The 27,781-nt window shown below is 49.8% G+C and overlaps 2 long non-coding RNA genes across 5 annotated transcripts; both read right to left on the reverse strand.

Annotated features, from left to right (window-relative positions):
* Positions 1-6,031: 6,031 nt before the first annotated feature.
* On the reverse strand, positions 6,032-22,623 carry LOC128411488 (uncharacterized). Of its 4 annotated transcripts, XR_008329828.1 has the most exons (4): positions 22,495-22,623; positions 21,761-21,889; positions 20,769-21,001; positions 13,342-13,424 (listed from the first exon to the last, which is right to left on the reverse strand). It is a non-coding gene; the product is annotated as an uncharacterized LOC128411488 (long non-coding RNA). The 4 variants fall into 4 exon arrangements; XR_008329827.1 differs by lacking the exons at positions 13,342-13,424; positions 20,769-21,001 and adding an exon at positions 6,032-6,309 and having other exon boundaries at positions 22,495-22,620; XR_008329826.1 differs by lacking the exon at positions 13,342-13,424 and having other exon boundaries at positions 20,685-21,001; positions 22,495-22,620.
* Positions 22,624-25,580: 2,957 nt separating this feature from the next.
* On the reverse strand, positions 25,581-27,517 carry LOC128411487 (uncharacterized). Its single transcript, XR_008329825.1, has 3 exons — positions 27,399-27,517; positions 26,652-26,783; positions 25,581-25,903 (listed from the first exon to the last, which is right to left on the reverse strand). It is a non-coding gene; the product is annotated as an uncharacterized LOC128411487 (long non-coding RNA).
* Between the last annotated feature and the right edge of the window lie 264 nt (positions 27,518-27,781).

Consider the following 27,781-nt stretch of genomic DNA (forward strand, 5'->3'; position numbering starts at 1 on the left):
TATCTCAAAATAGTCTCTCAATGTTTTTTGGGCCTTCTTGATCACCTCTTGATCTCTGAATAAGGTGTCATTCATCCTCCATCTGAAGGAACCGATTGGTGTTAATTTCATCTCCATCTTCACCGCATTATGGTCGGAGCAAGTTTTTGGGCAAATTTCCACTTTTCGAGTCTTAGGTGCCAGTCCTCTAGTTATCCATATTTGGTCAATTCTTGTCCAAGTCATATTGGCTTCAGAAAAGAATGTTCCCTCTCTTCCAAGGGGGTTCTTAGTTCTCCACAGCTTGGTAGGTTTCTGGATGAAACATCGGCTCTGGATCCATTCCAGTCCGGCTTCCGCGCTGGTCATGGGACCGAGACGGCTCTGGTCGCCCTAACAGATGATCTCCGCAGGCAGCTGGATCGAGGCGGGTTGGGGCTGCTGATTCTTCTAGACCTGTCAGCAGCCTTCGACATGGTCGATCACGAACTCCTGGACCACCGCCTTGCCGACGTGGGGATCCAGGGCACAGTCCTTCAATGGCTGCGCTTGTTTCTCTCTGGTCGGGGACAGAGGGTGGCGCTTGGGGGGAATTGTCATCCCGCCACTCCTTGGTGTGTGGAGTGCCCCAGGGTGCGATACTCTCCCCAATGCTTTTTAACATCTTTATGCGCCCCCTCGCCCAGCTTGTCTGGAGTTTTGGGCTGGGCTGCCATCAGTATGCTGATGACACCCAACTCTATCTGTTGATGGACGGCCATCCTGACTCGGCCCCAGACACACTGATCAGATGATTGGAAGCTGTGGCTGGATGGTTACGTGGGAGCTGGTTGAAGTTAAATCCTTCGAAGACAGAGGTCCTCTGGCTGGGACGGGACGATATGGGATTGAGGGGGCAACTCCCATCTCTTGCGGGGGTGCAATTAGTGCCAGCACCGTCCGTTAAGAGTTTGGGTGTAATCTTCGATACCTCCCTCTCCATGGAGGTGCAGATTGCAGCTATAACAAAGGCGGCATTTTTTCATCTCCGCCAAGCTAAGCAGTTGGCTCCTTACCTCTCTCGCCCTGACCTGGCCACTGTGATCCACGCGACGGTCACCTCCAGACTGGATTATTGTAACTCGCTCTACGTGGGGCTGCCCTTGAGACTGACCCAGAAACTCCAGCGGGTGCAGAATGCTGCAGCGAGACTCCTTACGGGGTCTTCGCTGCGAGATCACATTCATCCGGTGCTATACCAGCTGCACTGTCTCCCGGTGGAGTACAGGATCAGGTTTAAGGTGCTGGTTTTAACCTTCAAAGCCCTATACGGCCTAGGACCCTCGTACCTACGGGACCGCCTCTCCTGGTATGCCCCGCAGAGGAACTTACGGTCTTCAAATAAAAACATCTTGAAGGTCCCAGGCCACAGAGAGGTTAGGCTGGCCTCAACTAGAGCTAGGGCTTTTTCGTCTGTGGCTCCAACCTGGTGGAACGCTCTGTCACAAGAGACAAGGGCCCTGCAGGACTTGACATCTTTCCGCAGGGCCTGCAAGACAGAGCTGTTCCACCAGGCCTTTGGTCAGGGTGCAGCCTGATTCCCTCCTTTGGCAATCTTTACAAAACTTTAGTTTATGGTTGCCATCAATTTTGATTTTAATTAATTTTTATAATGTTTTTATAATGTTGCACTATTTTAGTGTTGTTAGCCGCCCTGAGCCCGGCTTCGGCTGGGGAGGGCGGGATATAAATAAAATTTATTATTATTATTATTATAAATCCATATCCAGAATCTTGAGATTTCTCCCCTTCCCCTCATGCTCTATTTTGGGGGTTGACCATTCCTCAATGTTCCCTCCCCACTTTACTCGAGAGGCAGCTAGTGTAGGGACTGTCAGATGCTTGCGGACAACAAAGAAATATTTTATATCTTATTTTAGGGAGGGGAGAGAAGGATCGGTGCTTGCTATGAGATGTTGGTCTGAGCTGTGTCCTGCCCAGTGATGTTTAGCAGGCAGTTGCTGGTCTTTTGCAATCTCCACAGAGATGGGCCCCATGAGATGTCTTCAGCATCCTTTCCCAAGAGCCTGAAGTTCAAACCCAGCAGGCAAGGTGGGGAACCTGTGGTCAGAGGGCTAAGTCCCATTTCTCCACCTGGTCTTGCTTCAAGTAAACGGACAAGTGTTGCTCCATCGGATGCCCACAGGCAGCAAAGTTGGGTGAAGCAACTGCCAGATTCAGCACAGTGAACTTGGGAATTAGGCCAGATCAGAAGGTGATATCGGGGGACAGTGCATGGGATTGGGGAGCAGCAATGCCAAAGACATCCCTTGCAATGCAAACAGATTCAGGGATGGAGCTGGAGAAAAGGGGCAAAAAGCACATGTGAGGATTCCTTGAAAATATTGTTACACAGCACCCAAATTGTTGATCATAGAGAAAACCCAGGGGGTTCAGTGTTTGCCCAGAGTTCTGTTTCCTTGAAGGTGAGCGGATACTTTGGTGTCTTTAGGAGATATGGATTTGTTTTGAACATATAGAGAGAGCCTGAGCATAAAATGGATGGGGTCACAGCATTAACAAACCCCAAATCATCCTTCTCAGTTCCTCACAGCTTTGGATCCACAACACATTAAATAGGAATCTGTGCCTCCAGCTTCCAGGCTGTGTTTGCCCAGAGTTCGGTGTCCTTGGAATGAAGGTCAGCAGAGGCTGTGCTGTCTTTTGGATATCTGGTGTTATTGTCACATATAGACAGCCTGAGCATAAAATGCAAGACTTCGATGCATTAACACCTGTATGCGCCTCCTGGGTGAGAGGTCTGGAGAGGGGCAACACTAGGCTTCTGGTGGTTGGGGGTCAAGGAAAAGCCCACCCGTTAATCTGAAAGACCCCTTCACTGATTTGCTGCTCTTGCCACCTGGCTCATTTTTTTGAGATGCTCATGAGGACACTCAACTAGCCAGCCAGAGTCGTTGCCATACCAAAGAACCCCCTGTCTGACCAGTTCAGCAACCTTCTCTTAGATTCTAACCCTCCATAGGTACAGAACCCCATGAATGAGAAGGAACTCAGGGCACGCTCCAACCCACAATATGAATAACCTTTTTGCCAATCCCCAGGGGTCAAAACCCTTCAGGTTTATGATGTGGAGCTGGATGCCACAACTCGCTTGCAAGCAAGAGGAGAGATGCCATCAGGGTTGGGTTGGGGGCAGAGGTCCAGGGCTCCACTCAAGAGCACTTTTGGGTTGTACCTGTCAGATCTCTGATTCCATTCTGGGCTACGCATGCTGTGCCTCCTCTTTTCATGACTTGGCTGCGGAAGGTGAAAGGCAGAGGTTGGATGGCTCAAAGGACACGTCAGGAGGAGCTGAGGAGCAAGACATTGAGGTCAAAACTCCATGTGGAAGGAGCCCTGCAGACTTTCAAAACCAATGCAGGATGAATGTGGGTAGGTGTGAGAGGGGGTGGACATCACTATCACACCCTTGTCAGACCCACAACTGCCTGTAGGTCAGGTGTCACCCACTTGCTTTTGGGCAATGCCCTAAACAGATATATATACTCCACCTTAAAAGGATTGCCTTGTAGAGGATATTGGGATTGATCCCTTGGTGTTATGCTGAGCCCACCTAGAACCCTTTTCATCCTCACTGATTGGGAGCAGGGGAAAGGTGGCAATTAGCACACACAAGGATTCCTTAAGAATATGAGGACCCTGGGACCAAGGCCCCTGAGGTCCACACCCTGCAGTTTGCTGGTGTGGATCAGGGGGCCATTTTACTAGCAAACAGGAGAGGTCCCACCATCAGGGTAGAACTCTTCGCATGTTCATCCGAGAAAGGTTGGAGGGGATGCAGACCTCCGAGCCAAGGAGTTAAGAAATATTACACCCTTTAGAAGGTATCTGAAGGCAGTCCTGTGCCTCCAGCTTCCAGGCTGCTTCCAACTCGGCTCTCACACACCTCATGGGCTCAGGACCACAAAATCTCAAGGACAGCATCTCCCCATATGAACTGACCTGGACCCTGAGATCATCATCAGAAGCCTTTCTTCATAGGCATCCTTCACAAAATGTCCGGAGGGCGGCACTGCGAGAAGAGGTCTTTTCTGTTTTGGCTCCCTGTTTGTGGATGCTCTTCCCCAGAAGGATAATTCTACTCGTTTAGGTGCCAGGGAAATACATTGCTCTTCTCCCAAGCCTTTGGCTAATGAAAAAATCTATTGTCTTTTAAACTATATTTGGGGTGTTATTGTTTACTTTGTTAATATGGTATGTATTTTGATGTTTTAGTATTTTGAACTGTGCTGCGGTCCTCAGATGAAGGGTTGCATAGAAATCTAATTGTTAATAATAATATTAATAATAATACCACTGTTGCCCTGCTTATCAGCTATGGCAGTGGTTCTCAACCTTGGGTCCCCAGATGTTTTTGGCCTACAACTCCCATGATCCCTAGCTCACAGGACCAGTGGTCAGGGATGATGGGAGTTGTAGGCCAAAAACATCTGGGGACCCAAGGTTGAGAAAGGCTGAGCTAGGGAATGAGGATGGTGCAATGGCTCACCAAATAGCCTGTAGCATCCCTCTTAGTTGCAGCTCTTCCCACCTGCCTTATTCTTTTGAGATGCTGATGAGGACACTCCAGCGGCCAGCGAATGTCCTAGTCTTACAAAGAAAGTTGTCTCACCAGCTCAGGAAACTCCTCTCTTAGATTCTAACCCTCTCTGGGTTCAGATCCCCAAGAATTGGAAGAGATGAAGGGCACTCCCTGATCCACAGCAAGATGAGCAACCTTTTGGCCAAAGCTTGCAGGTGTCAACACCTCACAGGCTGCGGATGTGGAGCAGGATGCCAACTCGCTTGCAAGGAAGAGGAGAGGAGAGGGAGCGTCAGGGTTTTCTACATCTTGGAAGCCACCCAGAGTGGCTGGAGCAACCCAGTCCAATGGGTGGGTTATAAATCATATACATCATAATGATGATGATGGAAAAGGACGTCCCTCTTTTAACTGAAGAACTGTTGGGGGATATGCATGCCTTGCCTAGAAGCCTGGGGGAAATCTCGCTGTGGGGGCCAAGCTGCCCCCACCCATCGCCTTCCTTCTTCACAGCTCTGCTTCCCATCCTCCCTGTCTCTTCCTTCCCTGCCACACAGGACAGAGATCAATGTGCTGGGCCAGCCCACTCATGAGGCAAGGGGCAGTGCCCACCTCGGGTGCCAGGATCCACAGGGGCATCAGATTCAGCCCCCAAGAAATGCATCTTGGCGACTCAGAGGCATTGCTGATATCCTCCCTCTTGATCCTAATGTAGATTTCAACTCACCCCTTCTTCCCTGGGTGGGGGCTGGCTGGGGGCTGGAAAGCACCATTTTGTGGTTTGCCTCAGGGGCTCAAATGTCTTGGGCTGGTCCTGTCCACAAGGCCCTCCCTTCCCCCCTTCTCCTTCATCACCCCCTTCATCTTCCTCCATGCCTCTTCATCCCTCCCCATCTTCCAGGGACAGTCCTGTACTTACAGAAGCTCTCCAAGTTGATCTGACTTGATCTCAGAATGTTCCACTTTTCCTAAGGGTCTCCCCGTTTCCATCAGAGAAATGTTGGAAGGTGTGGAGTTATGTGACCCTTGAGCCATCAGAAGGCAGTCCTGTATAGGGATGTTTTTAAATGTTGTGTGTGTGTGTGTGTGTGTGTGTGTCCCCTAACTTTTTCAGCTGTGCTCAATTCCTGTTTGTGAGACATCCATCTCTCTGCAGCTGCCCAAGGAAGCAGGTCAGTTGGAGGAGAGAGACAGAGAAAGGGGCAGGAGGAGGGGCAGGGAGACCCCTGGGAGAGGTGGGGGCCTACAATGTGAGAAATGCCCTTGTGCAAAACCATGTTTGGAAAAGAACCACAAAGCCTGGATGGCACCACTGACTGGGAGAGAGAGAGAGAGAGAGAGAGAGAGAGAGAGAGAGAAAGGGTCTGAGAGCCTGACCAAAAAAGTCCCCTCAACCCAGCACACGTTTTCACACCATGAACCAACACAAAGGATTTCAATGCTTGCATTTATTAAAAAGAAAAAGCTAAAGCATTTTTGCAGACAAACCAAACCCAAGCTCCAATCCCGAGCCCACTTACTAAGGAGTCAGGCCCCACTGGCCATAGTGGGCTTACTCCTGAGTAGACAGGCAGACAGGACGGCTCCCTCTTGACTCCTTCCCAACATAGCCTTCAGCAGCATCAAGCAAAGCGGTTTCTTCCCCAGCAGAGATGGGGGTGCAGTCGAGGCAGCTGCACGTCAGAGGAGAGCAGGGTGGTCTTCCTTTCACCAGAGGTCTTGCACCGGAGATCTGCAGAACTACCATCCTGTGAGAGAAAACACTATTAAAACGGGTGTTGGTGGTGGTTCAGAAAACCCAAACCAGTGACTCCAACTGGGAGGCAGAAGAGCTGCTGTTTTCAGAGTTCAAACTGCACACAGAGGGTCTGTTTTGCAGAGGGTTGGACTAGATGACGCCTTGGTGCCTCCGAAAGCTACATTTCAATTCTATGATTGTAAGAGAAACCTCTGGGTATTTCATGTATGCACTTGGGGGAATTTGAGTGGGGCTTGGATCCCATACACACCTTTTTTCTAATGTGGTTCATTTTCCTTCTTTTTACAAACAACAAGCCCAGAAGAGGACACATTTGAGAAGATCATTGTATGTGCGCTGGTGTGCATCTAACCCTTTCCCTCCCAGCCATTGGAATTTCTCTTCCAACTCTACAATTCTGTGATTCAATAATCTCCTGCACAATAATGCAGGTTGCCTTTGCTATTTGAGGAGGGTCAGTGACCCTCTCACACCAGGAAGAGCTGTTCTTTCATCCAATGGAGGCATTCCTTTCCAGGCTAAGAGGAGTTGTGGCTGAGGGGTCAGAGAGCTTTCATGGGGACAGCATGGGGAGAGGACAGGGTTGTCACAACCCCCAGTGTGCACACTAATATTGTTCCCCCTCACAGTGGCTATAAAGATTAAGAGAGGGAGTGGGGGGGGGGAAGAGCGATGAGTCTCATGTATGTGGGATCATGAGACACCACTGACTTATTTTCCAGACAAACTAAGATTTGATTTAACTCACCTCTACGGCAACACCATTGGCGACCACACCGAAAAAGTCGCTGTTCGGACTGATGGCACCTTAATCGCAGTATCCCTCTCTGCTGTCGACATCTTGGAAGGCAATTACATTGGGCTCTGGTGAAATCTGGAGGAAGAAAAAGAAGACTTTGAAGGCTCTGTCGCTCAGGACTGACCTTCTACACCTTCCACAACTTCTTCCACAACAGGCTTGGAGACCCGGAGGGCACCAAGTTGGGGAAAGCTGGTGCAGGAAGAATGCAGGGCTGGAGCAGAGAACCAGTCCCTTCTGCTGCCTCCCTGCACCTCCAGGACAGGGTCTGAGCCAAGATGGTTGGGAAGGCTGTGTCAGAGTCATTCATATAAATAAGGTAATGAGAAGAGCTTGACTGATGGATCTGGTTAAAGGGGCGAATTGAGTGGAGCATCCTCTTCTCCCAGGGTCCACCTGAAGCCCCATTTGGGATATTCTAAAGGAAGACAGAGGGGCAAGATCCCACCTCTTTGGGAGTCAGAGCAAGTGATGTTCAGAGGCAAGTTTAAATTGAATACAGCAGAGAGCTGTGAAGCTACTCAGAGAAGAAGCATCTGAGAAGAAGGCCATACCTGGAGCCAGGAGCATCAAGAGGAGGAGGGCAACAGAGAGGAGGCAGAAGATCTTCATGACTGGAGGTTGGTGGGAATCCTGGAGGTACCAGAAGCCAAGTGGAAGAGCAATTGTCTGGGGAAGGAAAGGTCCCTCTACTTATAGGTGGCTGGAGAACTGATGAAATCTTGTGGGATGCCAACCGTTGTTTGCAGGATGGATGTGGCAAGCTCTGAGTGTCATGTGTCAAGGACCAGCCAGAGACCACAGAATCATAGGTTCATCAAGTCCAACCCCATCACAGCTGTAGCATCCCTGACAGGTGCCCATCCAACCTCCTGCAAAGGAGAATCAGGCACCTTCTGATGGGCTCTGTTCCACTGTTGTACAACTCAGAAAGTGAATCTGTTGGTGTGTGTTTTGCTCTCTGCTCACAGTGGCATGGCATCTTTTGATTTGGGGGGGGGAGGGCACACTGCAGGTGGGACCAGGGCCTGGGAGAAGAGGGTGAACAAAACACTTCCCACTAGCCCAACTCACTGCTGGGCAGGCATGGGGCACCGGAGGTTCACAGGGCCGTGCTGTGCTGCCTCCTCACCTTCCCACACCAAGGGGGGAGCCTGCCTGGCCATGGCTGCTCCTGGCAGGTGCACCCCCCCAACACTGGCTGGGCAGCCATTCAGCATGGGGCCAGGGTCCTGGCAGCAAGGCTCCCCTCCCCTATTCTTTCATGCTATTTTCACCCATATTGATACATATTACACCACTTTATGCGTTTTGGTGGACATTACTTGATTGAACTGCCTTGCGGAATTCATGGAAGGAGAAGACTTGGAAGGACAGCTCTGTTCCAAATCATCCATAGTTGCAGAAAGTACATGCAGCTGAGGTACAAAACATTCTTTGGGGAAACAGTCCAGCCCTTATGGAGGTGTTCTCATGCAGTCCAAGAGCCCAAGAGCCAGGTAATCTCACAACACCACACCTGCTTGGGGGCCCAGCTACTTCCTTTGGCCTCACCCAGCTGCAGGGCTCTTCTCAGGCTCAGTTCTGAGAATCTTTTGAAAACATTTCCGCTTGGGCTTGCTCACCACCCTTTCCAACTCAACAGGGTGTCCCCAACTTCACCAACTGAGTTCTGCATCCTCTCCTCTCCCTAGGCACCACCAAAAGCTGATCTGAAGGCTATTATCCCACATTGTCCAATACCTTGGAATAGATTTTGAGGATGCAATAGGGTGGGGTCTGCAGGGGAGAAGAGCATTTATTCCCATCCACAAGTGGAAGTCTGTGGCCTTGGATACAACCCCATCAATGCTTCACCAAACCTTTATGTTGCCCTTTCATGCTCTTGAACATTCTCCAGATCCATCTTTCCATGGGAAAGGCAGCCTTAACCTTGTCTTTTCCTGGACAGACTTTGAGCACTGCCCTGCTGTCTATTTGTGAGTGTGTGTTTGTGTGTTGTGCTGTTTTTATGGTATTTGTGTTGCTTGCTTTATATCTCGTTTTAATATTTCAGGCTAACACTGAGTAAAAATTCTGTGCATTGTTGTAAATATATGGGGGGAGCTACAAAAAGTGGGACCCAAAGTGAGGACAAGGCTTTTCTGTTTAATTTTGGAGAAAGGGGAGAAGTATCAGTGCCAGTCGTGAGCTGTTGGTCTGGGCTGAGCCTGTAACATTTAGCAGGCAGTTGCTGGTCTTTTGCAATCTCCACAGAGATGGGCCCCAGGAGATGTCTTCAGCATCCTTTCCCAAGAGCCCGAAGTTCAAACCCAGCAGGCAAGGTGGGGAACCTGTGGTCACAGGGCTAAGTCCCATTTCCCCACCTGGTCTTGCTTCAAGTTAACGGACAAGCGTTGCTCCATCGGATGCCCACTGGCAGCAAAGTTGGGTGAAGCAACTGCCAGATGCAGCCCAGGGAAATTTGGAATTAGCCCAGATCAGAAGGCGATATTGGGGGGGCAGTGGGTGGGAGTGGAGAGCAGCATAGTCAAAGACATCCCTTTCTATGCAAACAGATTCAGAGATGGAGCTGGAGAAATGGGGCAAATAACACATGTGAGGATTCCTTCAAAACAATTGTTACACTGCACCCAAATTGCTGAGCATGGAGAAAACCCAGGAATTTCAGTGTTTGCCAAGAGTTCTGTTTCCTTGAAGGTGAGTGGAGACTTTGGTGTCTTTAGGAGATATAGGTTTGTTTTAAACATAGAGAGAGAGCCTGAGGATAAAGTGGATGGGGTCACAGCATTAACACCCCCCAAATCATCCTTCTCAGCTCCTCACAGCTTTGGATCCCCTCCTCAGGAAACAGGAATCTGTGTCTCCAGCTTCCAGGCTGCTTCCAACTCAGCTCTCAAACTCCACATGGGTTGAGGACCACAGAATCTCAAGGACGGCCTCTCCCCATATGAACTGACCTGGACCCTGAGAGCATCATCCGAAGCCCTTCTTCATGTGCCCCCTTCTCGAGAGGTCTATAGGGCGGCACTGCAAGAAGAGGTCTTTTCTGTGGTGGCTCCCTCTTTGTGGAATACTCTTCCCCGAGAGTCTCATTCTGCTCCTTTAGGTGCCAGGCAAATTCCTCTTCTCCCAGGCCTTGTGCTAATGAAAAAATCTATGGTCTTTTACATATATGGAGTGTTATTTTTTGGTTTGTTAATAAGATATGTATTTTGCAGTTTTTGAACTCTTAACTGAGCTGTGGTCCTCAAATGAAGAAGATGAAGAACAGCTTGGACTTGATATCCCACCTTTCACTCCCCCTAATGAGCCTCAAAGAAGCTAACAATCTCCTTTCCCTTCCTGCCCCACAAAAAAACACTCTGTGAGGTGAGTGAGGCTGAGAGACTTCAGAGAAGTGTGACTGGCCCAAGGTCACCCAGCAGCTGCATGTGGAGGAGCGGGGAAGCGAACCCGGTTCACCAGATTACGAGTCCACCGCTCTTAACCACTACACTATGCTGGCTCTCAACAGCATGCTGGCTGAAGGGTTATCTAGAAATCTAATTGACATGACAACAACAACAACACTGTTCTCCTGCTTATCAGCCAGCGGATAAGGATGGTGCAATGGCTCACGTATTAGCCTGTAGCATCCCTCTTAGTTGCAGCTCTTCCCACCTGCCTTATTCTTTTGAGATGCTGATGAGGACACTCCAGTGGCCAGCGAAGCTCCTAGTCAAGATTCTAACCCTCAGGACCCCAAGAATTGGAAGGGATGAAGGGAACTCCCTGTTCAACAACAAGATGAGTAACCTTTTTGCCTAAGCCTCCAGGTGTCAACACCCCACAGGTTACTGATGTGCCAAGTTGCTTGCAAGCAAGAGGAGAGCGCACTGGGGTGTCCTCATCAGAGCCTCAAAAGAATAAGGCAGGTGGGAAGAGCTGCAACGATGTGAAGGGCTCCTCTGCAGTAATAGGTGAGCCATTCCACCATCCTCATCCCCTAGCTGATAAGGAAGAGAAGAGTGTAAAAGAATGGGGTTGTACTAAGGACTATATGAAAAAACATTGTTCTGGAGTTAGTATATTGGTATGTAATGAATGATGCTTTACAGGGTTAAAGAATAAGAAAAATGGTGTAAAAAAGCACAAAGATGGAAGTAATCTAATTAGACACAACAACACAGTAAGAGTAAATTTTTTGAGGTCTTAGAACAAAGGAAGGAAGTCAATTTGTGTTTATGTACGTAATGATATGGTTTTGTTCTGTAGATGTGTGCTTTTTTGTTTTTGTTTACTTTAGTTTCGTTTCCTTTGCTTTTTTTCCCCCTTTTCCTTTTCTGTTTTTTTTTCTATATGTTCCCGGGATTTTTGTCTGGATAGTATTATTTTGGATTCAATGTTTGTAATTTTTGTTATGATTCTGCATTGAAAATAAAAAAACTAAAAAAAAAGGAAGAGAAGAGTGATTGTTGTTGTTGTTGTTGTTGTCGTCGTGTGTGGGCCTCCTGTATTCCTTCTGTTTCTAGCAGGTTGTGAAAATGCAATAATACACCTACTCAGAGTGTGAGCAGGGAAACCATGTCCCAGAGTGAGCAGGATCCTCTGCAGCATCCCCAGACCCCCCCCCCAAACATGCGTGTAGCCAGGATTAATGTTTGTGGGTGTGGAGCCAAGACTTTGTTGGAAGGAAAGAACTTTTCTTGGGGGGGCAGTTAGATAAGTATTTCCATTGTTTTCCTTGATCTGGGGTGGGGGAACCGCCCCCTGCCCCCACTGGCTATGTCCATGCCTACAAGTCTCCCTATTTTCCAGGCACAGTCCTGCATTTACAGAAACCATCCCAGTTTCTCACTTGATCCCAGAAATGTTGCTCGTTTCTTCTTGCATGTCCACTGGAGGAATGTTGGAGGCTATGAAGTTATGCGACCTCCGAGCCAAGGAGATAAGATATATTACACCCTTTGGAAGGCATCTGAAGGCAGTCCTGTATAGGGGTGTTTTTTTCAAAAAATGTTTGCTCTTTTATTCTGTTTTTATATATGTTGGAAGCCGCCCAGAGTGGTGGAGAAACCCAGTCCAATGGGTGGGTTATAAAGAATATACATCATAATGATGATGGAACAGGACACCCCTCTTTTAACTGGAGAACTGTTGGGGGGTCTGCATGCCTTGCCTAGAAGCCTCGGGGAAACCTTGCTGTGTGGTCCACGCTGCCCCCCACTCATCGCCTTCCTTCCCCTCAGATCAGCTCCCCACCCTCCCTGTCTCTTCCTTCCCTGCCACACAGGACAAAGATCATCAGGTGGGCCAGCCCACTCATGAGGCAAGGGGCAGTGCCCACCTCGGGTGGCAGGATCCACAGGGGCATCAGTTTCATCCTCGAAGAAATGCATCTTGGCAGCTTGGAGGCGTTGCTGATATCCTCCCCCTTGATCCTAATGTAGATTTCAACTCACCCCTTCTTCCCTGGGTAGGGGCTGGAAAGCACCATTGTGTGGTTTGCCTCAGGGGCTCAAATGTCTTGGGCTGGTCCTGTCCACACCCTCCAAGTGTCCCCATGTTCCAGGGACAGTCCTGGATTTAAAGAAGCTGCCCAAGTTGAACTGACTTGATCTCAGAATGTTCCACTTTTCCTAAGGGCCTCCCCGTTTCCATCAGAGAAATTTTGGAGGGTGTGGAGTTATGTGACCCTTGAGCCATCGGAAGGCAATCCTGTATAGGGAGGTTCTTTAATGTTTAATGTCTTATGATGTTTTTGTATATATATTTGAGCCACACAGAGTGGCTGGGGTACCTAGTCAGATGGGTGGAGTATTACTACTACTACTACTACTGAATAGAATGTCCCTATTTTCATGGCAGAAATGTTGCAGGGTATGTCCCCTAGGTTTTTTCCAGCTCTGCTCAATTCCTGTTTGTGAGACATCCTTCTGTGTGCAGCTGCCCAAGGAAGCAGGACAGTTGGAGGAGAGAGACAGAGAAAGGGGCAGGAGGAGGGGCAGGGAGACCCCTGGGAGAGGTGGGGGCCTACAATGTGAGATATGCCCTTGTGCAAAGCCATGTTTGGAAAAGAACCACAAAGCCTGGATGGCACCACTGACTGACAGATAGAGAGAGAGAGAGAGAGAGAGAGAGAGAGAGAGAGAGAGAGAGAGAGAGAAAGGGTCTGAGAGCCTGACCAAAAAAGTCCCCTCAACCCAGCAAACGTTTTCACAACATGAACCAACACAAAGGTTTCCAATGCTTGCATTTATTAAAAAGAAGAAGCTAAAGCATTTTTGCAGGCAAACCAAATCCAAGCTCCAATCCCGAGCCCACTTACTAAGGAGTCAGGCCCCACTGGCCCCAGTGGGCTTACTCATGAGTAGACAGGCAGACAAGATGGCTCCCTCTTGACTCCTTCCCAGCATCGTCTTCAGCAGCATCAAGCAAAGCGGTTTCTTCCCCAGCAGAGATGGGGGTGCAGTCGAGGCAGCTGCACGTCAGAGGAGAGCAGGGTGGTCTTCCTTTCACCAGAGGTCTTGCACCAGAGATCTTCAGAACTGCCATCCTGTGAGAGAAAACACTATTAAAACGGGTGTTGGTGGTGGTTCTGAAAACCCAAACCAGTGACTCCAACTGTTGTCAGAGTTTCAATTGCACACAGAGGGTCTGTTTTGCAGAGGGTTGGACTAGATGACCCCTTCAGTCCCTCCCAACGCTACATTTCTATTCTATGCTGTAGGAGAGACCTCTGAGCATTTCTTGTATGCACTTGGGTGGATTTGAGCGGGGCTTGGCTGCCATACACACTTTTTTTCTAATGTGGTTCTTTTTCCTTCTTCTTCTTTATGCGAACAGCAACCCCAGGAGAGGACACATTTGAGCAGATCATCGTGTTGCTGTGCATTGAACTCTTTCCCTTCCAACTCTGCAATTCTGTGATTCAATAACCACGTTCACAGGGATGTTTCACACAGGTTGCCTTTGCTATTTGAGGAGGGTCAGTGATTGAGCCCCCACCCTCTCATGCCATGAAGAGCTGTTCTTTGAGCCAAGGGAGGCTAAGGGGAGTTGTGGCTGAGAGGGTTGGGGACCTTTCATTGGGACGGCAAGGGGAGAGGAAAGGGTTGTCACCCCCCAGAGTGCACACTAATATTCTTCCAACTCACAGTGGATGTAAAGATTAAGAGAGAAGTGGAGTGGAGGGGGGAGAGAGATGTGTCACATGCATTTGGAGTCATGAAACACAATTAATGTTTGAGGAAAACTAAGATTTGATTTAACTCACCTCTACGGCAACACCATTGGCGACCACACCTAAAAAGTGTGTTTTGGGGCGGCCGACACCTACTAAATTGCAGTATCCCATTCTGCCGTCGACATCTCTGAATGCAATAACCTTGGGCTCTGGTGAAATCTGAAGGAAGAATAAGAAGACGTGCTCTGATGGTGTTTCCTGCTTGGCAGGGGGTTGGACTCGATGGCCCTTGTGGTCTCTTCCAACTCTATGATTCTATGATTCTATGATTCTAAGACATTGACGGCTCTGTCGCACAGGACTGTCCTTCTACACCTTCCATAACTTCTTCCACAGTGGCCCTGCTGGCTTGGACACCCAGAGGGCACCAGGTTGGGGAAAGCTGGTGCAGGAAGAATGCAGGGCTGGAGCAGAGAGTCAGTCCCTTCTGCTGCCTCCCTGCACCTTCAGGACAGGGTCTGAGCCAGGGTGGTAGGGAAGGCTGCGTCAGAGTCATTGGCTTCCCTGGGCGGCCACTGGCAAACTGGGAGAGAGATGCCCCCTTGCCCAGGAAACTGTCCCATTCTTTTGTCCATTGCAAAGCTGAGTTTACTGAAGCGCATTATTGCAAATTTGAAAGCAAGAGCTTCCATGGATGTTATAAATGAGGTAATAAGAAGAGACTGGCTGGTGGATCTAGCCAAAGGGGGCCCATCGAGTCCAGCATCCTCTTCTCCCAGGGTCCAACCTGAAGCCACCATTTGGGATATTCTCCAGGAGGACAGAGGGGCAAGATCCCACGTCTTTGGGAGTCAGAGCAAGTGATGTTCAGAGGCAGGTTTAAATTGAATAAAAGGAATAAAGCTGTGAAGCTGCTCAGAGAAGAAGCATCTGAGAAGAAGGCCATACCTGGAGCCAGGAGCATCAAGAAGAGGACGGCCACAGAGAGGAGGCAGAAGATCTTCATGGCTGGAGGTTGGTGGGAATCCTGGATGTACCAGAAGTCAAGTGGAAGAGCAATTGTCTGGGGAAGGAAAGGTCCCTCTACTTATAGGTGACTGGAGGACTGATGAAATCTTGTGGGATGCCAACCGTTGTTTGCAGGATGGATGTGGCAAGCTCTGAGCTTCATGTGCCAAGGATGAGCCAAATACCACAGAATCATAGGTTCACAAAAAGGACACCAAGGGTCATCAAGTCCATCACAGCTATAGCATCCCTGACAGCTGCCCATTCAACCGCTGCTCAAAATCTCCCAGCAAAGGGGAAGAAGGCACGCTCTGAAGGGGTCCCTTTCACTGCTGAACAACTCAGAAAGTGAATCTGTTCGTTTGTGTCTGCTCACAGTGGCACAACATCTTTTGATGTCCCCTGGGGGGGGGGGGTTTGCAGGCGGGACCAGGGCCTGGGCGCAGAGGGTGAACAAAACCCTTTCCACTAGCCCAAATCTAGACTCCATCACTCCTAGGCTGGCATGGGGCACCGAGGGTTCACAGGGCTGTGCTGTGCACCCTCCTCACCTTCCCACACCAAGGGGGGGATCATGCCTGGCGATGGCTGCTCCTGGCAGGTGCTCCCCCCAAACACTGGCTGGGTGGCCATTCAGCATGGGGTCAAGGTCCCGGCAGCAAGGCCAGGCTGGGCTCCAGTGGGCAGAGATGCCCAGGAGCAGGCTCTGCGGGGAGCCTTGCATGGGGGCATCTGGCTCATGCCCCCTCAAAATCATGTGCCCGGGGCTACAGCCCACAGTACTCCAGATTGATTTCTTGTGCCAGCATTTCCGCTTGGGCAGTTGTGAGATGTTGGTCTGAGCTGTGTCCTGCCCAGTGATATTTAGGAGCCAGTTGCTGGTCTTTTGCAATCTCCACAGAGATGGGCCCCAGGAGATGTCTTCAGCATCCTTTCCCAAGAGCCTGAAGTTCAAAACCAGCAGGCAAGGTGGGGAACCTGTGGTCACAGGGCTAAGTCCCATTTCCCCACCTGGTCTTGCTTCAAGTTAACGGACAAGTGTTGCTCCATCAGATGCACACAGGCAGCAAAGTTGGCTAAAGCAACTGCCAGATTCAGAAAAATTAAATTGGGAATTAGCTCAGATCAGAAGGTGATATCGGGCGACAGTGCATGGGATTGGGGAGCAAAAATGCCAAAGAGATCCCTTTCCATGCAGACAGATTCAGGGATGGAGCTGGAGAAGTGGGGCAAATAACACATGTGAGAATTCCTTGAAAATATTGTTACACTGCACCCAAATTGCTGAGTATGGGGAAAACCCAGGGGCTTCAGTGTTTGCCCATACTTCAATTTCTTTGAGCGGAGACTTTGGTGTCTTTAGGAGATATGGGCTTGTTTTAAACATAGAGAGAGAGCCTGAGCATAAAGTGGATGGGGTCACAGCATTAAGACCCCCCAAATCACCCCCTCAGTTCCTCACAGCTTTGGATCCCCAACACAATAAACAGGAATATGTGTCTCCAGCTTCCAGGCTGCTTCCAACTCTGCTCTCACTTCCAAGACCACACCTGCTTGGGGGCCAGACTAGAAGGGCCTTTGGCCTCACCCAGCTGCAGGGCTCTTCTCAGGCTCAGTCCTGCAGATCCATATAGAAACATTTCCGCTTGGGCTTGCTCACCACCCTCTCCATCTCAACAGGTTGTCCCCAACTTCACCAACTGAGTCCTGCATCCTCTCCTCTCCTTGGGCACCAGCCAAAGCTAATCTAGAGGCTTGTATCCCACATTGCCCAATACCTTGGAATAGATTTTGAGGATGCAATGGGTGGGGTCTGTAGGGGAGAAGAGCTGGGATTCCCATCCACAAGTGAAAGGCTGTGGCCTTGGATACAACCCTATCAGTGCCGCATCAAACTATTCTGTTGCCCTTCCATGCTCTTGAGCATTCTCCAGATCCATCTTTCCAAGGGAAAGGCAGCCTTAACCTTCTCTTTTCCTGGACACTCTTTGAGCACTGTCTTGCTGTCCATTCGTATGTATATGTTTGTGTTGCTTCCTTGATGCTTCATTTTAATATTGCTAGCTGACACTGGTTTAAACTTCTGTGCATTGTAGTGAATATATGGGGGGAAGTACAAAAAGTGGGCACCCAAAGGTGAGGGCAAGGCTTTTTAATTTAATTTTGGAGATGGGGGAGAAGTATCAGTGCCAGTCAGGAGCTGTTGGTCTGGGCTGTGCCTGTAACATTTAGCAGGCAGTTGCCGGTCTTTTGCAATCTCCACAGAGATGGGCCCCAGGAGATGTCTTCAGCATCCTTTCCCAAGAGCCCGAAGTTCAAACCCAGCAGGCAAGGTGGGGAACCTGTGGTCACAGGGCTAAGTCCCATTTCCCCACCTGGTCTTGCTACAAGTTAACGGATAAACGTTGCTCCATCAGATGCCCACAGGCAGCAAAGTTGGGTGAAGCAACTGCCAGATGCAGCACAGTGAACTTGGGAATGAGCCCGGATCAGAAGGTGATATTGGGGGACAGTGGGTGGGAGTGGAGAGCAGCAATACCAAAGACATCCCTTTCCATGCAAACAGATTCAGGGATGGAGCTGGAGAAAAGCTGCAAATAACACATTTCAGGTTCCCTGAAAATTTTCTTATGCAGCAGCCAAATCTCTGAGCGGTGAGAAAATCCAGGGGTTTCAGTGTTTGCTTAGAGTTTGGTCTCCTTGGAATGAAGGTCAGTGGAGGCTGTTCTGTCTTTAAGATATCTGGAGTTATTTACACATATAGACAGTATGAGCATAAAATGCAAGACTTCAATGCATTAACACCTGCAAAACTCTCAAACTGGCTCAGGACCTCTCTACCTCCAACGCCTCTTCTCCCCATATGTACCAACCTGGATCCTGAGATCATAATCTGAGGCCCTTTTTTATGCGCCTCCTGGGTGAGAGGTCTGGAGAGGGGCAACACTAGGCTTCTGGGGGTTGGGGGTGGAGGAAAGGCCCACCCGTTACTCTGAAAGACCCCTTCACTGATTTGCTGCTCTTGCAACCTGGCTCATTTTTTTAGATGCTCATGAGGACACTCAACTAGCCAGCCAGAGTCGTTGCCTTACAAAAGAACCCCCTGTCTGACCAGTTCAGCAACCTTCTCTCTTGGATTCTAACCCTCCATAGGTACAGAACCCCATGAATGAGAAGGAACTCAGGGCACGCTCCAACCCACAATATGAATAACCTTTTTGCCAAATCCCAAGGGTCAAAACCCTTCAGGTTTCTGATGTGGAGCTACATGCGACAACTCGCTTGCAAGCAAGAGGAGAGATGCCATCAGGGTTGGATTGGGGGCAGAGGTCCAGGGCTCCACTCAAGAGCAGTTTGGGGTTGTACCTTTCGGATCTCTGATTCCATTCTGGGCTACGCATGCTGTGCCTCCTCTTTTCATGACTTGGCTGCGGAAGGTGAAAGGCAGAGGTTGGATGGCTCAAAGGACACGTCAGGAGGAGCCGAGAAGCAAGACATTGAGGTCAAAACTCCATGTGGAATCCACCGTACCTCCCAAGTCCTGCAAAGGCTTTCAAAGCCAATGCTGGATGAATGTTGGTAGATGTGAGAGGGGGTGGACAACACTATCACACCATCATCAGACAGGTGTCTGTGGGTCAGGTGTCACCCACTTCCTTTTGGGCAATGCCCTAAATAGATATTTATACTCCACCGTAAAAGGATTGCCTTGTAGAGGATATTGGGATTGATCCCTTGGTGTTATGCTGAGCCCACCTAGAACCCTGTTCATCCCCACTGATTGGGAGCAGGAGAAAGGTGGCAATTAGCACACACGAGGGTTCCTTAAGAATATGAGGACCCTGGGACCAAGGCCCCAGAGGTCCACACCCTGCAGTTTGCTGATGTGGATCAGGGGTCCATTTCACTAGCAAACAGGAGAGGTCCCACCATCAGGGTAGAACTCTTTGCATGTTCATCCGAGAAAGGTTGGAGGGGATGCAGACCTCCGAGCCAAGGAGTTAAGAAATACTACACCCTTTAGAAGGCATCTGAAGGCAGTCCTGTATGGGGATTTTTTAAAAAAAAGTTTGCTGTTTTATTATGTTTTTCTATATGTTGGAAGCCGCCCAGAGTGGCTGGAACAACCCAGTCCAAAGGCTGAGTTATAAATAATAACAGGGTGATGATGAAGATGATGAAGGAACAGAACATCCCTCTTTTCACTGGAGAAATCTTGGAGGGTATGCATGCCTTGCCTAGAAGCCTGGGGGAAACCTCACGGTGTCCCCCACCCATTGCTTTACTTCCCCCCAGCTCTGCTTCCCAACCTCTCTGTCCCTTCCTTCCCTGCAGAGATCAACAGGTGGGCCAGCCCACTCATGAGGCAAGGGGCAGTGCCCACCTCGGGTGGCAGGATCCACAGGGGCATCAGTTTCATCCTCGAAGAAATGCATCTTGGCAGCTTGGAGGCGTTGCTGATATCCTCCCCCTTGATCCTAATGTAGATTTCAACTCACCCCTTCTTCCCTGGGTAGGGGCTGGAAAGCACCATTTTGTGGTTTGCCTCAGGGGCTCAAATGTCTTGGGCTGGTCCTGTACCCAAGGCTCTCCCTTCCCCTCCTCTCCTTCATGGCCCCCGTCTTCTTTCTCTATGCCCCTCCAACCCTCCAAGTGTCCCCATCTTCCAGAGACAGACCTGGATTTAAAGAAGCTGTCCACGTTGATCTGACTTGATATAAGAATGTCCCACTTTTCCTAAAACCATCCCCATTTCCATCAGAGAAATGTTGGAGGGTGTGGAGTTATTTGACCCCTGACTCATTGGAAGGCAGTCCTGTATAGGGAGGTTCTTTAATGTTTAATGTGTTGTGATGTTTTTGTATATATATGTGAGCCACACAGAGTGGCCGGGGCAACCTAGTCAGATGGGTGGAGTATTATTATTATTATTATTATTATTATTATTATTATTATTATTACTACTACTACTACTACTACTACTACTACTACTACTATTGAATAGAACATCAATATTTTCATGGCAGAAATGTTGCAGGTATGTCTCCTAGCTTTTCCAGCTCTGCTCAATTCCTGTTTGTGAAACATCCTTCTCTGTGCAGCTGCCCAAGGAAGCAGGTCAGTTGGAGGAGAGAGAGAGAGAGAAAGGGGCAGGAGGAGGGGCAGGGAGACCCCTGGGAGAGGTGGGGGCCTACAATGTGAGAAATGCCCTTGTGCAAAGCCATGTTTGGAAAAGAACCACAAAGCCTGGATGGCACTACTGATTGGCACAGAGAGAGAGAGAGAGAGAGAGAGAGAGAGAGAGAGAGAGAGAGTCTGACAGCCTGACCAAAAAAAAAAAATACCCTCAACCCAGCACACGTTTTCACACCATGAACCAACACAAAGGTTTCCAATGCTTGCATTTATTAAAAAGAAGAAGCTAAAGCATTTTCACAGGCAAACCAAATCCAATCTCCAATCCCAAGCCCACTTACTAAGGAGTCAGGCCCCACTGGCCACAGTGGGGCTTACTCATGAGTAGACAGGCAGACAGGATGGCTCCCTCTTGACTCCTTCCCGGCATCGCCTTCAGCAGCATCAAGCAAAGCGGTTTCTTCCCCAGCAGAGATGGGGGTGCAGTCGAGGCAGCTGCACGTCAGAGGAGAGCAGGGTGGTCTTCCTTTCACCAGAGGTCTTGCACCAGAGATCTGCAGAGTTAACCCCCTCCTGTGAGAGGAGGAAACACTATTAAAAACTTTGCTGGTGGTGGCTCTGAAAACCCCAACCAGTGACTCCAACTGGGAAGCAGAAGAGCTGCTGTTGTCGGAGTTCAAATTGCACACAGAGGGTCTGTTTTGCAGTGGGTTGGACTAGATGACCCCTTCAGTCCCTCCCAACACTACATTTCTATTCTGTGATTGTAAGAGAGAGTTCTGGACATTTCCAGTATGTATGTGGGGGGAGTTGAGCAGGGCTTGGCTGCCACACACACTTTTTTTCTAATGTATTTCCTTTTCCTTCTTCTTCCTTATATGAACAGCAACCCCAGGAGAGGACACATTTGAGGAGATCATTGTGTTGCTGTGCATTGGTGTGCATTGAACTTTTTCCCTTCCAACTCTGCAATTCTGTGATTCAATAACCACCTTCACAGGGATGTTTCACACAGGTTTCCTTTGCTATTTGAGGAGGGTCAGTGACTGAGCCCCCACCCTCTCACACCAGGAAGAGCTGTTCTTTCAGCCAAGGGAGGCTAAGGGGAGTTGTGGCTGAGGGGTCAGAGAGCTTTCATGGGGGCAGCAAGGGAAGAGGACAGGGTTGTCAATTCCCTGTGCACACACTAATATTGTTCCATCTCACAGTGAATGTAAAGATTAAGAGAGAAGTGGAGTGGGGGGGGCAGAGAGATGAGTCACATGCATTTGGGGTCATGATACACCGCTGACAAATTTTCGAGGAAAACTAAGATTTGATTTAACTCACCTTAACGGCAACACACCCAGGGAGGACACCGGAATATTGGCCTTTGGGGTGGCCGGCACCTACCAATTCGCAGTACCCCTCTCTGCCATTGACATCTCGGTCTGCAATTACCTTGGGCTCTGGTGAAATCTGGAGGAAGAAAAAGAAGACATTGAAGGCTCTGTCTCTCAGGACTGTCCTTCCACACCTTCCACAACTTCTTCCACCATGGCCCTGCTGGCTTGGACAACCAGAGGGCACCAGGTTGGGGAAATCTGGTGCAGGAAGAATGCAGGGCTGGAGCAGAGAGCCAGTCCCTTCTGCTGCCTCCCTGCACCTTCAGGACAGGGTCTGAGCCAAGGTGATAGGGAAGGCTGTGTCAGAGTCACTGGCTTCCCTGGGCGGCCACTGGCAAACTGGGAGAGAGAAGCCCCCTTGCCCAGGAAACTGGCCCGTTCTTTTGTCCACCGCAAAGCTGAGTTTACTGAAGTGCATTATTGCAGATTTGAAAGCAAGAGCTTCCATGGATCACATAAATGAGGTAATAAGAAGAGACTGGCTGGTGGATCTAGCCAAAGGGGGCCCATCGAGTCCAGCACCCTCCTCTCCCAGGGTCCACCTGAAGCCCATCTGGGATATTCTCCAGGAAGACAGAGGGGCAAGATCCCACCTCTTTGGGAGTCACAGCAAGTGGCTGACAATAAAGCTGAGAGCTGTGGGGCTGCTCAGAGAAGCATCTGAGAAGAAGGCCATACCTGGAGCCAGCAGCATCAAGAGGAGGACGGCCACAGAGAGGAGGCAGAAGATCTTCATGGCTGGAGGTTGGTGGGAATCCTGGAGGTACCAGAAGCCAAGTGGAAGAGCAATTGACTGGGGAAGGAAAGGTCCCTCTACTTATAGGTGGCTGGAGGACTGTTGAAATCTTGTGGGGTGCCAACCGTCCTTTGCAAGTTGGATGTGGCAAGCCCTGAGGGGCATGTGCCAAGGACCAGCCAAAGACCACAGAATCATAGGTTCACAGAAGGGACACCAAGGATCATCAAGTCCACCTTCCTGCAATGCCGGCATCACAGCTATAGCCTCCCTGACAGGTGCCCATCCAACCTCTGCTCAAAATCTCCCTGCAAAGGAGAATCCAGCACCTTCTGAAGGGCTCTGTTCCACTGTTGAACAACTCAGAAAGTGAATCTGTTGGTTTGTGTTTTGCTCTCTGCTCACAGTGGCATGGCATCTTTTGAGTTCCCTTGGGGGGGGGTGCTCTGCAGGCGGGACCAGGGCCTGGGGGCAGAGGGTGAACAAAACACTTCCCACTAGCCCAACTCTAGACACCATCGCTGCTGGGCAGGCATGGGGCACCGAGGGTTCACAGGACCGTGCTGTGCTACCTCCTCACCTGCCCACATGCGGGTAGCCTGCCCAGCCATGGCTGCTCCTGGCAGGTGCATCGCCCCCCCAAAACACTGACTGGGTGGCCATTCAGCATGGGGTCAGGGTCCTGGCAGCAAGGCCAGGCTGGGCTCCAGTGGGCAGAGAGGCCCAGGAGCAGGCAAGGTGGGGATCCTTGCATGGGGGCATCTGGCTCATGCCCCCTCAAAATCATGTGCCCAAGAGGTCCACACCAAGGCCCCAGAGGTCCACACCCTGCAGTTTGCTGATCTGGATCAGGGGGCCATTTCACTAGCAAGCACGAGAGGTCCCAAAATCAGGGTAGAACTTTGCTCTTTCCTTAGCATGTCTCTTTGTTCATCGGAGAAAAGCTGGAGGGGATGCAGTTATGCGACCTCCGAGTTAAGGAGTTAAGAAATATTACACCCTTTAGAAGGCATCTGAAGGCAGTCCTGTGTCTCCAGCTTCCAGGCTGCTTCCAACTCAGCTCTCACACACCTCATGGGCTCAGGACCACAAAATCTCAAGGACAGCATCTCCCCATATGAACTGACCTGGACCCTGAGATCATCACCAGAAGCCCTTCTTCATGTGCCTCCTTCACAAAATGTCCAGAGGGCGGCACTGCGAGATGAGGTCTTTTCTGTTTTGGCTCCCTGTTTGTGGAATGCTCTTCCCCAGAATGCTAATTCTGCTCATTTAGGCACCAGGGAAATACATTCCTCTTCTCCCAAGCCTTCAGCTAATGAAAAAATCTATTGTCTTTTAAACTATGTTTGGGGTGTTATTGTTTACTTTGTTAATATGGTATGTATTTTGATGTTTTAGTATTTTGAACTGTGCTGCGGTCCTCAGATGAAGGGTTGTATAGAAATCTAATTGTTAACAACAACAACAACAACAACAACAACAACAACAACAATACCACTGTTCTCCTGCTTATCAGCTAGGGGATGAGGATGGTGCAATGGCTCACCTATTAGCCTGTAGCATCCCTCTTAGTTGCAGCTCTTCCCACCTGCCTTATTCTTTTGAGATGCTGATGAGGACACTCCAGTGGCCAGCGAAGCTCCTAGTCTAGATTCTAACCCTCAGGACCCCAAGAATTGGAAGGAATGAAGGGAAGTCCCTGGTCCACAATGAGATGAGCAACCTTTTTGCCTAAGCCTTCATGTGACAACACCTCACAGGTTGCGCATGTGGAGCAGGATGCCAACTCGCTTGCAAGCAAGAGCAGAGGAGCATCAGGGTTTTCTACATCTTGGAAGCTGCCCAGAGTGGCTGGAGCAACCCAGCTCAATGGGTGGGTTATAAATAATATACATCATGATGGTGATGATGGAAAAGGACACCCGTCTTTTAACTGGAGAACTGTTGGGGGATATGCATGCCTTGCCTAGAAGCCTGGGGGAAACCTTGCTGTGTGGTCCACGCTACCCCCCACTCATCGCCTTCCTTCCCCTCAGATCAGCTTCCCATCCTCCCTGTCTCTTCCTTCCCTGCCACGCTGGACAGAGATCAACAGGTGGGCCAGCCCACTCATGAGGCAAGGGGCAGTGCCCACCGCAGTTGGCAGGATCCACAGGGGCATCAGATTCATCCTCTAAGAAATGCATTTTCGAGACTCGGAGGTGTTGATGATATCACCCCCCATGATAATGTAGATTTTAACTCATTCCTTCTTTCCATTTTGTGGTTTGCTTCAGGGGCTCAAAGGTCTTGGGCTGGTCCTGTCCCCAACGCCCTCCATTCCCCGCTTCTCCTTCATCGCCCCCTTCTTCTTCCTCCATGCCCCTCCAAGCGTCCAAGAGTCCCCATGTTCCAGGAACAGTCCTGGACTTACAGAAGCTCCCCCAGTTGCTGATTTGATCTCAGAATGTCCCACTTTTCCTAAGGACGTTCCCATTTCCATCAAAGAAATGTTGGAGGGTGTGGAGTTTGAGAGTGAGCTGCCTGAAGGCAATTCCTGTATAGGGAAGTTTATAAATGCTTAATGTGTTGCAATGTTTTTATATATATAGTTGAGCCAGGGAGGCTGGGGCAACCAGTCATATGGGTGAATATTATTATTATTATTATTCAATAGTACGTCCTTATTTTCATCAGAGGGAGAAATGTTGCAAGGTATGTCCCCTAGCTTTTTCAGCTCTGCTCAATTCCTGTTTGTAAAACATCCTTCTGTGTACAGCTGCCCAAGGAAGCAGGTCAGTTGGAGGAGAGAGAGAGAGAAAGGGGCAGGAGGAGGGGCAGGGAGACCCCAGGGAGAGGTGGGGGCCTACAATGTGAGAAATGCCCTTGTGCAAAGCCATGTTTGGAAAAGAACCACAAAGCCTGGATGGCACCACTGACTGGCAGAGAGAGAGAGAGAGAGAGAGAGAGAGAGAGAGGGTCTGAGAGCCTGACCAAAAAAATACCCTCAACCCAGCAGACGTTTTCACAACATGAACCAACACAAAGGATTTCAATGCTTGCATTTATTAAAAAGAAAAAGCTAAAGCATTTTTGCAGGCAAACCAAATCCAAGCTCCAATCCCAAGGCCACTTACTAAGGAGTCAGGCCTCCCTGTTCACAGTGGGGCTTACTCATGAGTAGACAGGCAGACAGGATGGCTCCCTCTTGACTCCTTCCCAGCATCGTCTTCAGCAGCATCAAGCAAAGCGGTTTCTTCCCCAGCAGAGATGGGGGTGCAGTCGAGGCAGCTGCACGTCAGAGGAGAGCAGGGTGGTCTTCCTTTCACCAGAGGTCTTGCACCGGAGATCTGCAGAGTTACCCGCCCCCTGTGAGAAGAGGAAACACTGTTAATATGGGTGTTGGTTTGTGGTTCTGAAAACCCAGACCAGTGACTCCAACTGGGAGGCAGAAGAGCTGCTGTTTTCAGAGTTCCAATTGCACACAGAGGGTCTGTTTTGCAGAGGGTTGGACTAGATGACCCCTTCAGTCCCTCCCAACGCTACATTTCTATTCTATGATTGTAGGAGAGACCTCTGAGCATTTCTTGTATGCACTTGGGTGGATTTGAGCGGGGCTTGGCTGCCATACACACTTTTTTTCTAATGTGGTTCTTTTTCCTTCTTCTTCTTTATGCGAACAGCAACCCCAGGAGAGGACACATTTGAGCAGATCATCGTGTTGCTGTGCATTGAACTCTTTCCCTTCCAACTCTGCAATTCTGTGATTCAATAACCACCTTCACAGGGATGTTTCACACAGGTTTCCTTTGCTATTTGAGGAGGGTCAGTGACTGAGCCCCCACCCTCTCATACCAGGAAGAGCTGTTCTTTCAGCCAAGGGAGGATAAGGGGAGTTGTGGCTGAGGGGTCAGAGAGCTTTCATGGGGACACCAAGGGAAGAGGACAGGGTTGTCACAACCCCCAGTGTGCACACTAATATTGTTCCCCCTCACAGTGGCTATAAAGATGAAGAGAGGGAGTGGGGGGTGGGGGAGAGCGATGAGTCTCATGTATGTGGGATCATGAGACACCACTGACTTATTTTCCAGACAAACTAAGATTTGATTTAACTCACCTCTACGGCAACACACCACTTGACGAGTACACCGAAATAGTTGCCTTAGGGGCGGCCGGCACCTAAAAAGTTGCAGTACCCCTCTCTGCTGTCGACATCTTGGAAGGCAATTAGATTGGGCTCTGGTGAAATCTGGAGGAGGAAAAAGAAGACTTTGAAGGCTCTGTCTCTCAGGACTGACTTTCCACACCTTCCACAACTTCTTCCACAACGGCCCCGCTGGCTTGGACACCCGGAGGGCACCACGTTGGGGAAAACTGGTGCAGGAAGAATGCAGGGCTGGAGCAGAGAGCCAGTCCCTTCTGCTGCCTCCCTGCACTTCCAGGACAGGGTCTGAGCCAGGGTGGTAGGGAAGGCTGCGTCAGAGTCACTGGCTTCTCTGGGTGGCCACTGGCAAACTGGGAGAGAGAAGCCCCCTTGCCCAGGAAACTGGCCCGTTCTTTTGTCCACTGCAAAGCTGAGTTTACTGAAGCGCATTATTGCAAATTTGAAAGCAAGAGCTTCCATGGATCTTATAAATGAGGTAATAAGAAGAGACTGGCTGGTGGATCTAGCCAAAGGGGGCCCATCGAGTCCAGCATCCTCTTCTCACAGGGTCTACCTTAAGTCCCATTTGGGATATTCTCCAGGAGGACAGAGGGGCAAGATCCCACCTCTTTGGGAGTCAGAGCAAGTGGTGTTCAGAGGCAGGTTTAAATTGAATAAAAGGAATAAAGCTGTGAAGCTGCTCTGAGAAGAAGGCCATACCTGGAGCCAGGAGCATCAAGAAGAGGACGGCCACAGAGAGGAGGCAGAAGATCTTCATGGCTGGAGGTTGGTGGGAATCCTGGATGTACCAGAAGCCAAGTGGAAGAGCAATCGCCAGGGGAAGGAAAGCTCCCTCTACTTATAGGTGACTGGAGGACTGATGAAACCTTGTGGGATGCCAACCGTTTTTTGCAGGATGGATGTGGCAAGCCCTGAGGGGCATGTGCCAAGGACCAGCCAAAGACCACAGAATCATAGGTTTACAGAAGGGACAGCAAGGATCATCAAGTCCACCCCCCTGCAATGCAGCCATCACAGCTATAGCATCCCTGACAGGTGCCCATCCAACAGCTGCCCATCCAAACAAAACTAGGCTATTTATG

The sequence above is a fragment of the Podarcis raffonei genome, chromosome 3 (genome assembly GCF_027172205.1).
Source record: "Podarcis raffonei isolate rPodRaf1 chromosome 3, rPodRaf1.pri, whole genome shotgun sequence".
NCBI lineage: Eukaryota > Metazoa > Chordata > Lepidosauria > Squamata > Lacertidae > Podarcis > Podarcis raffonei.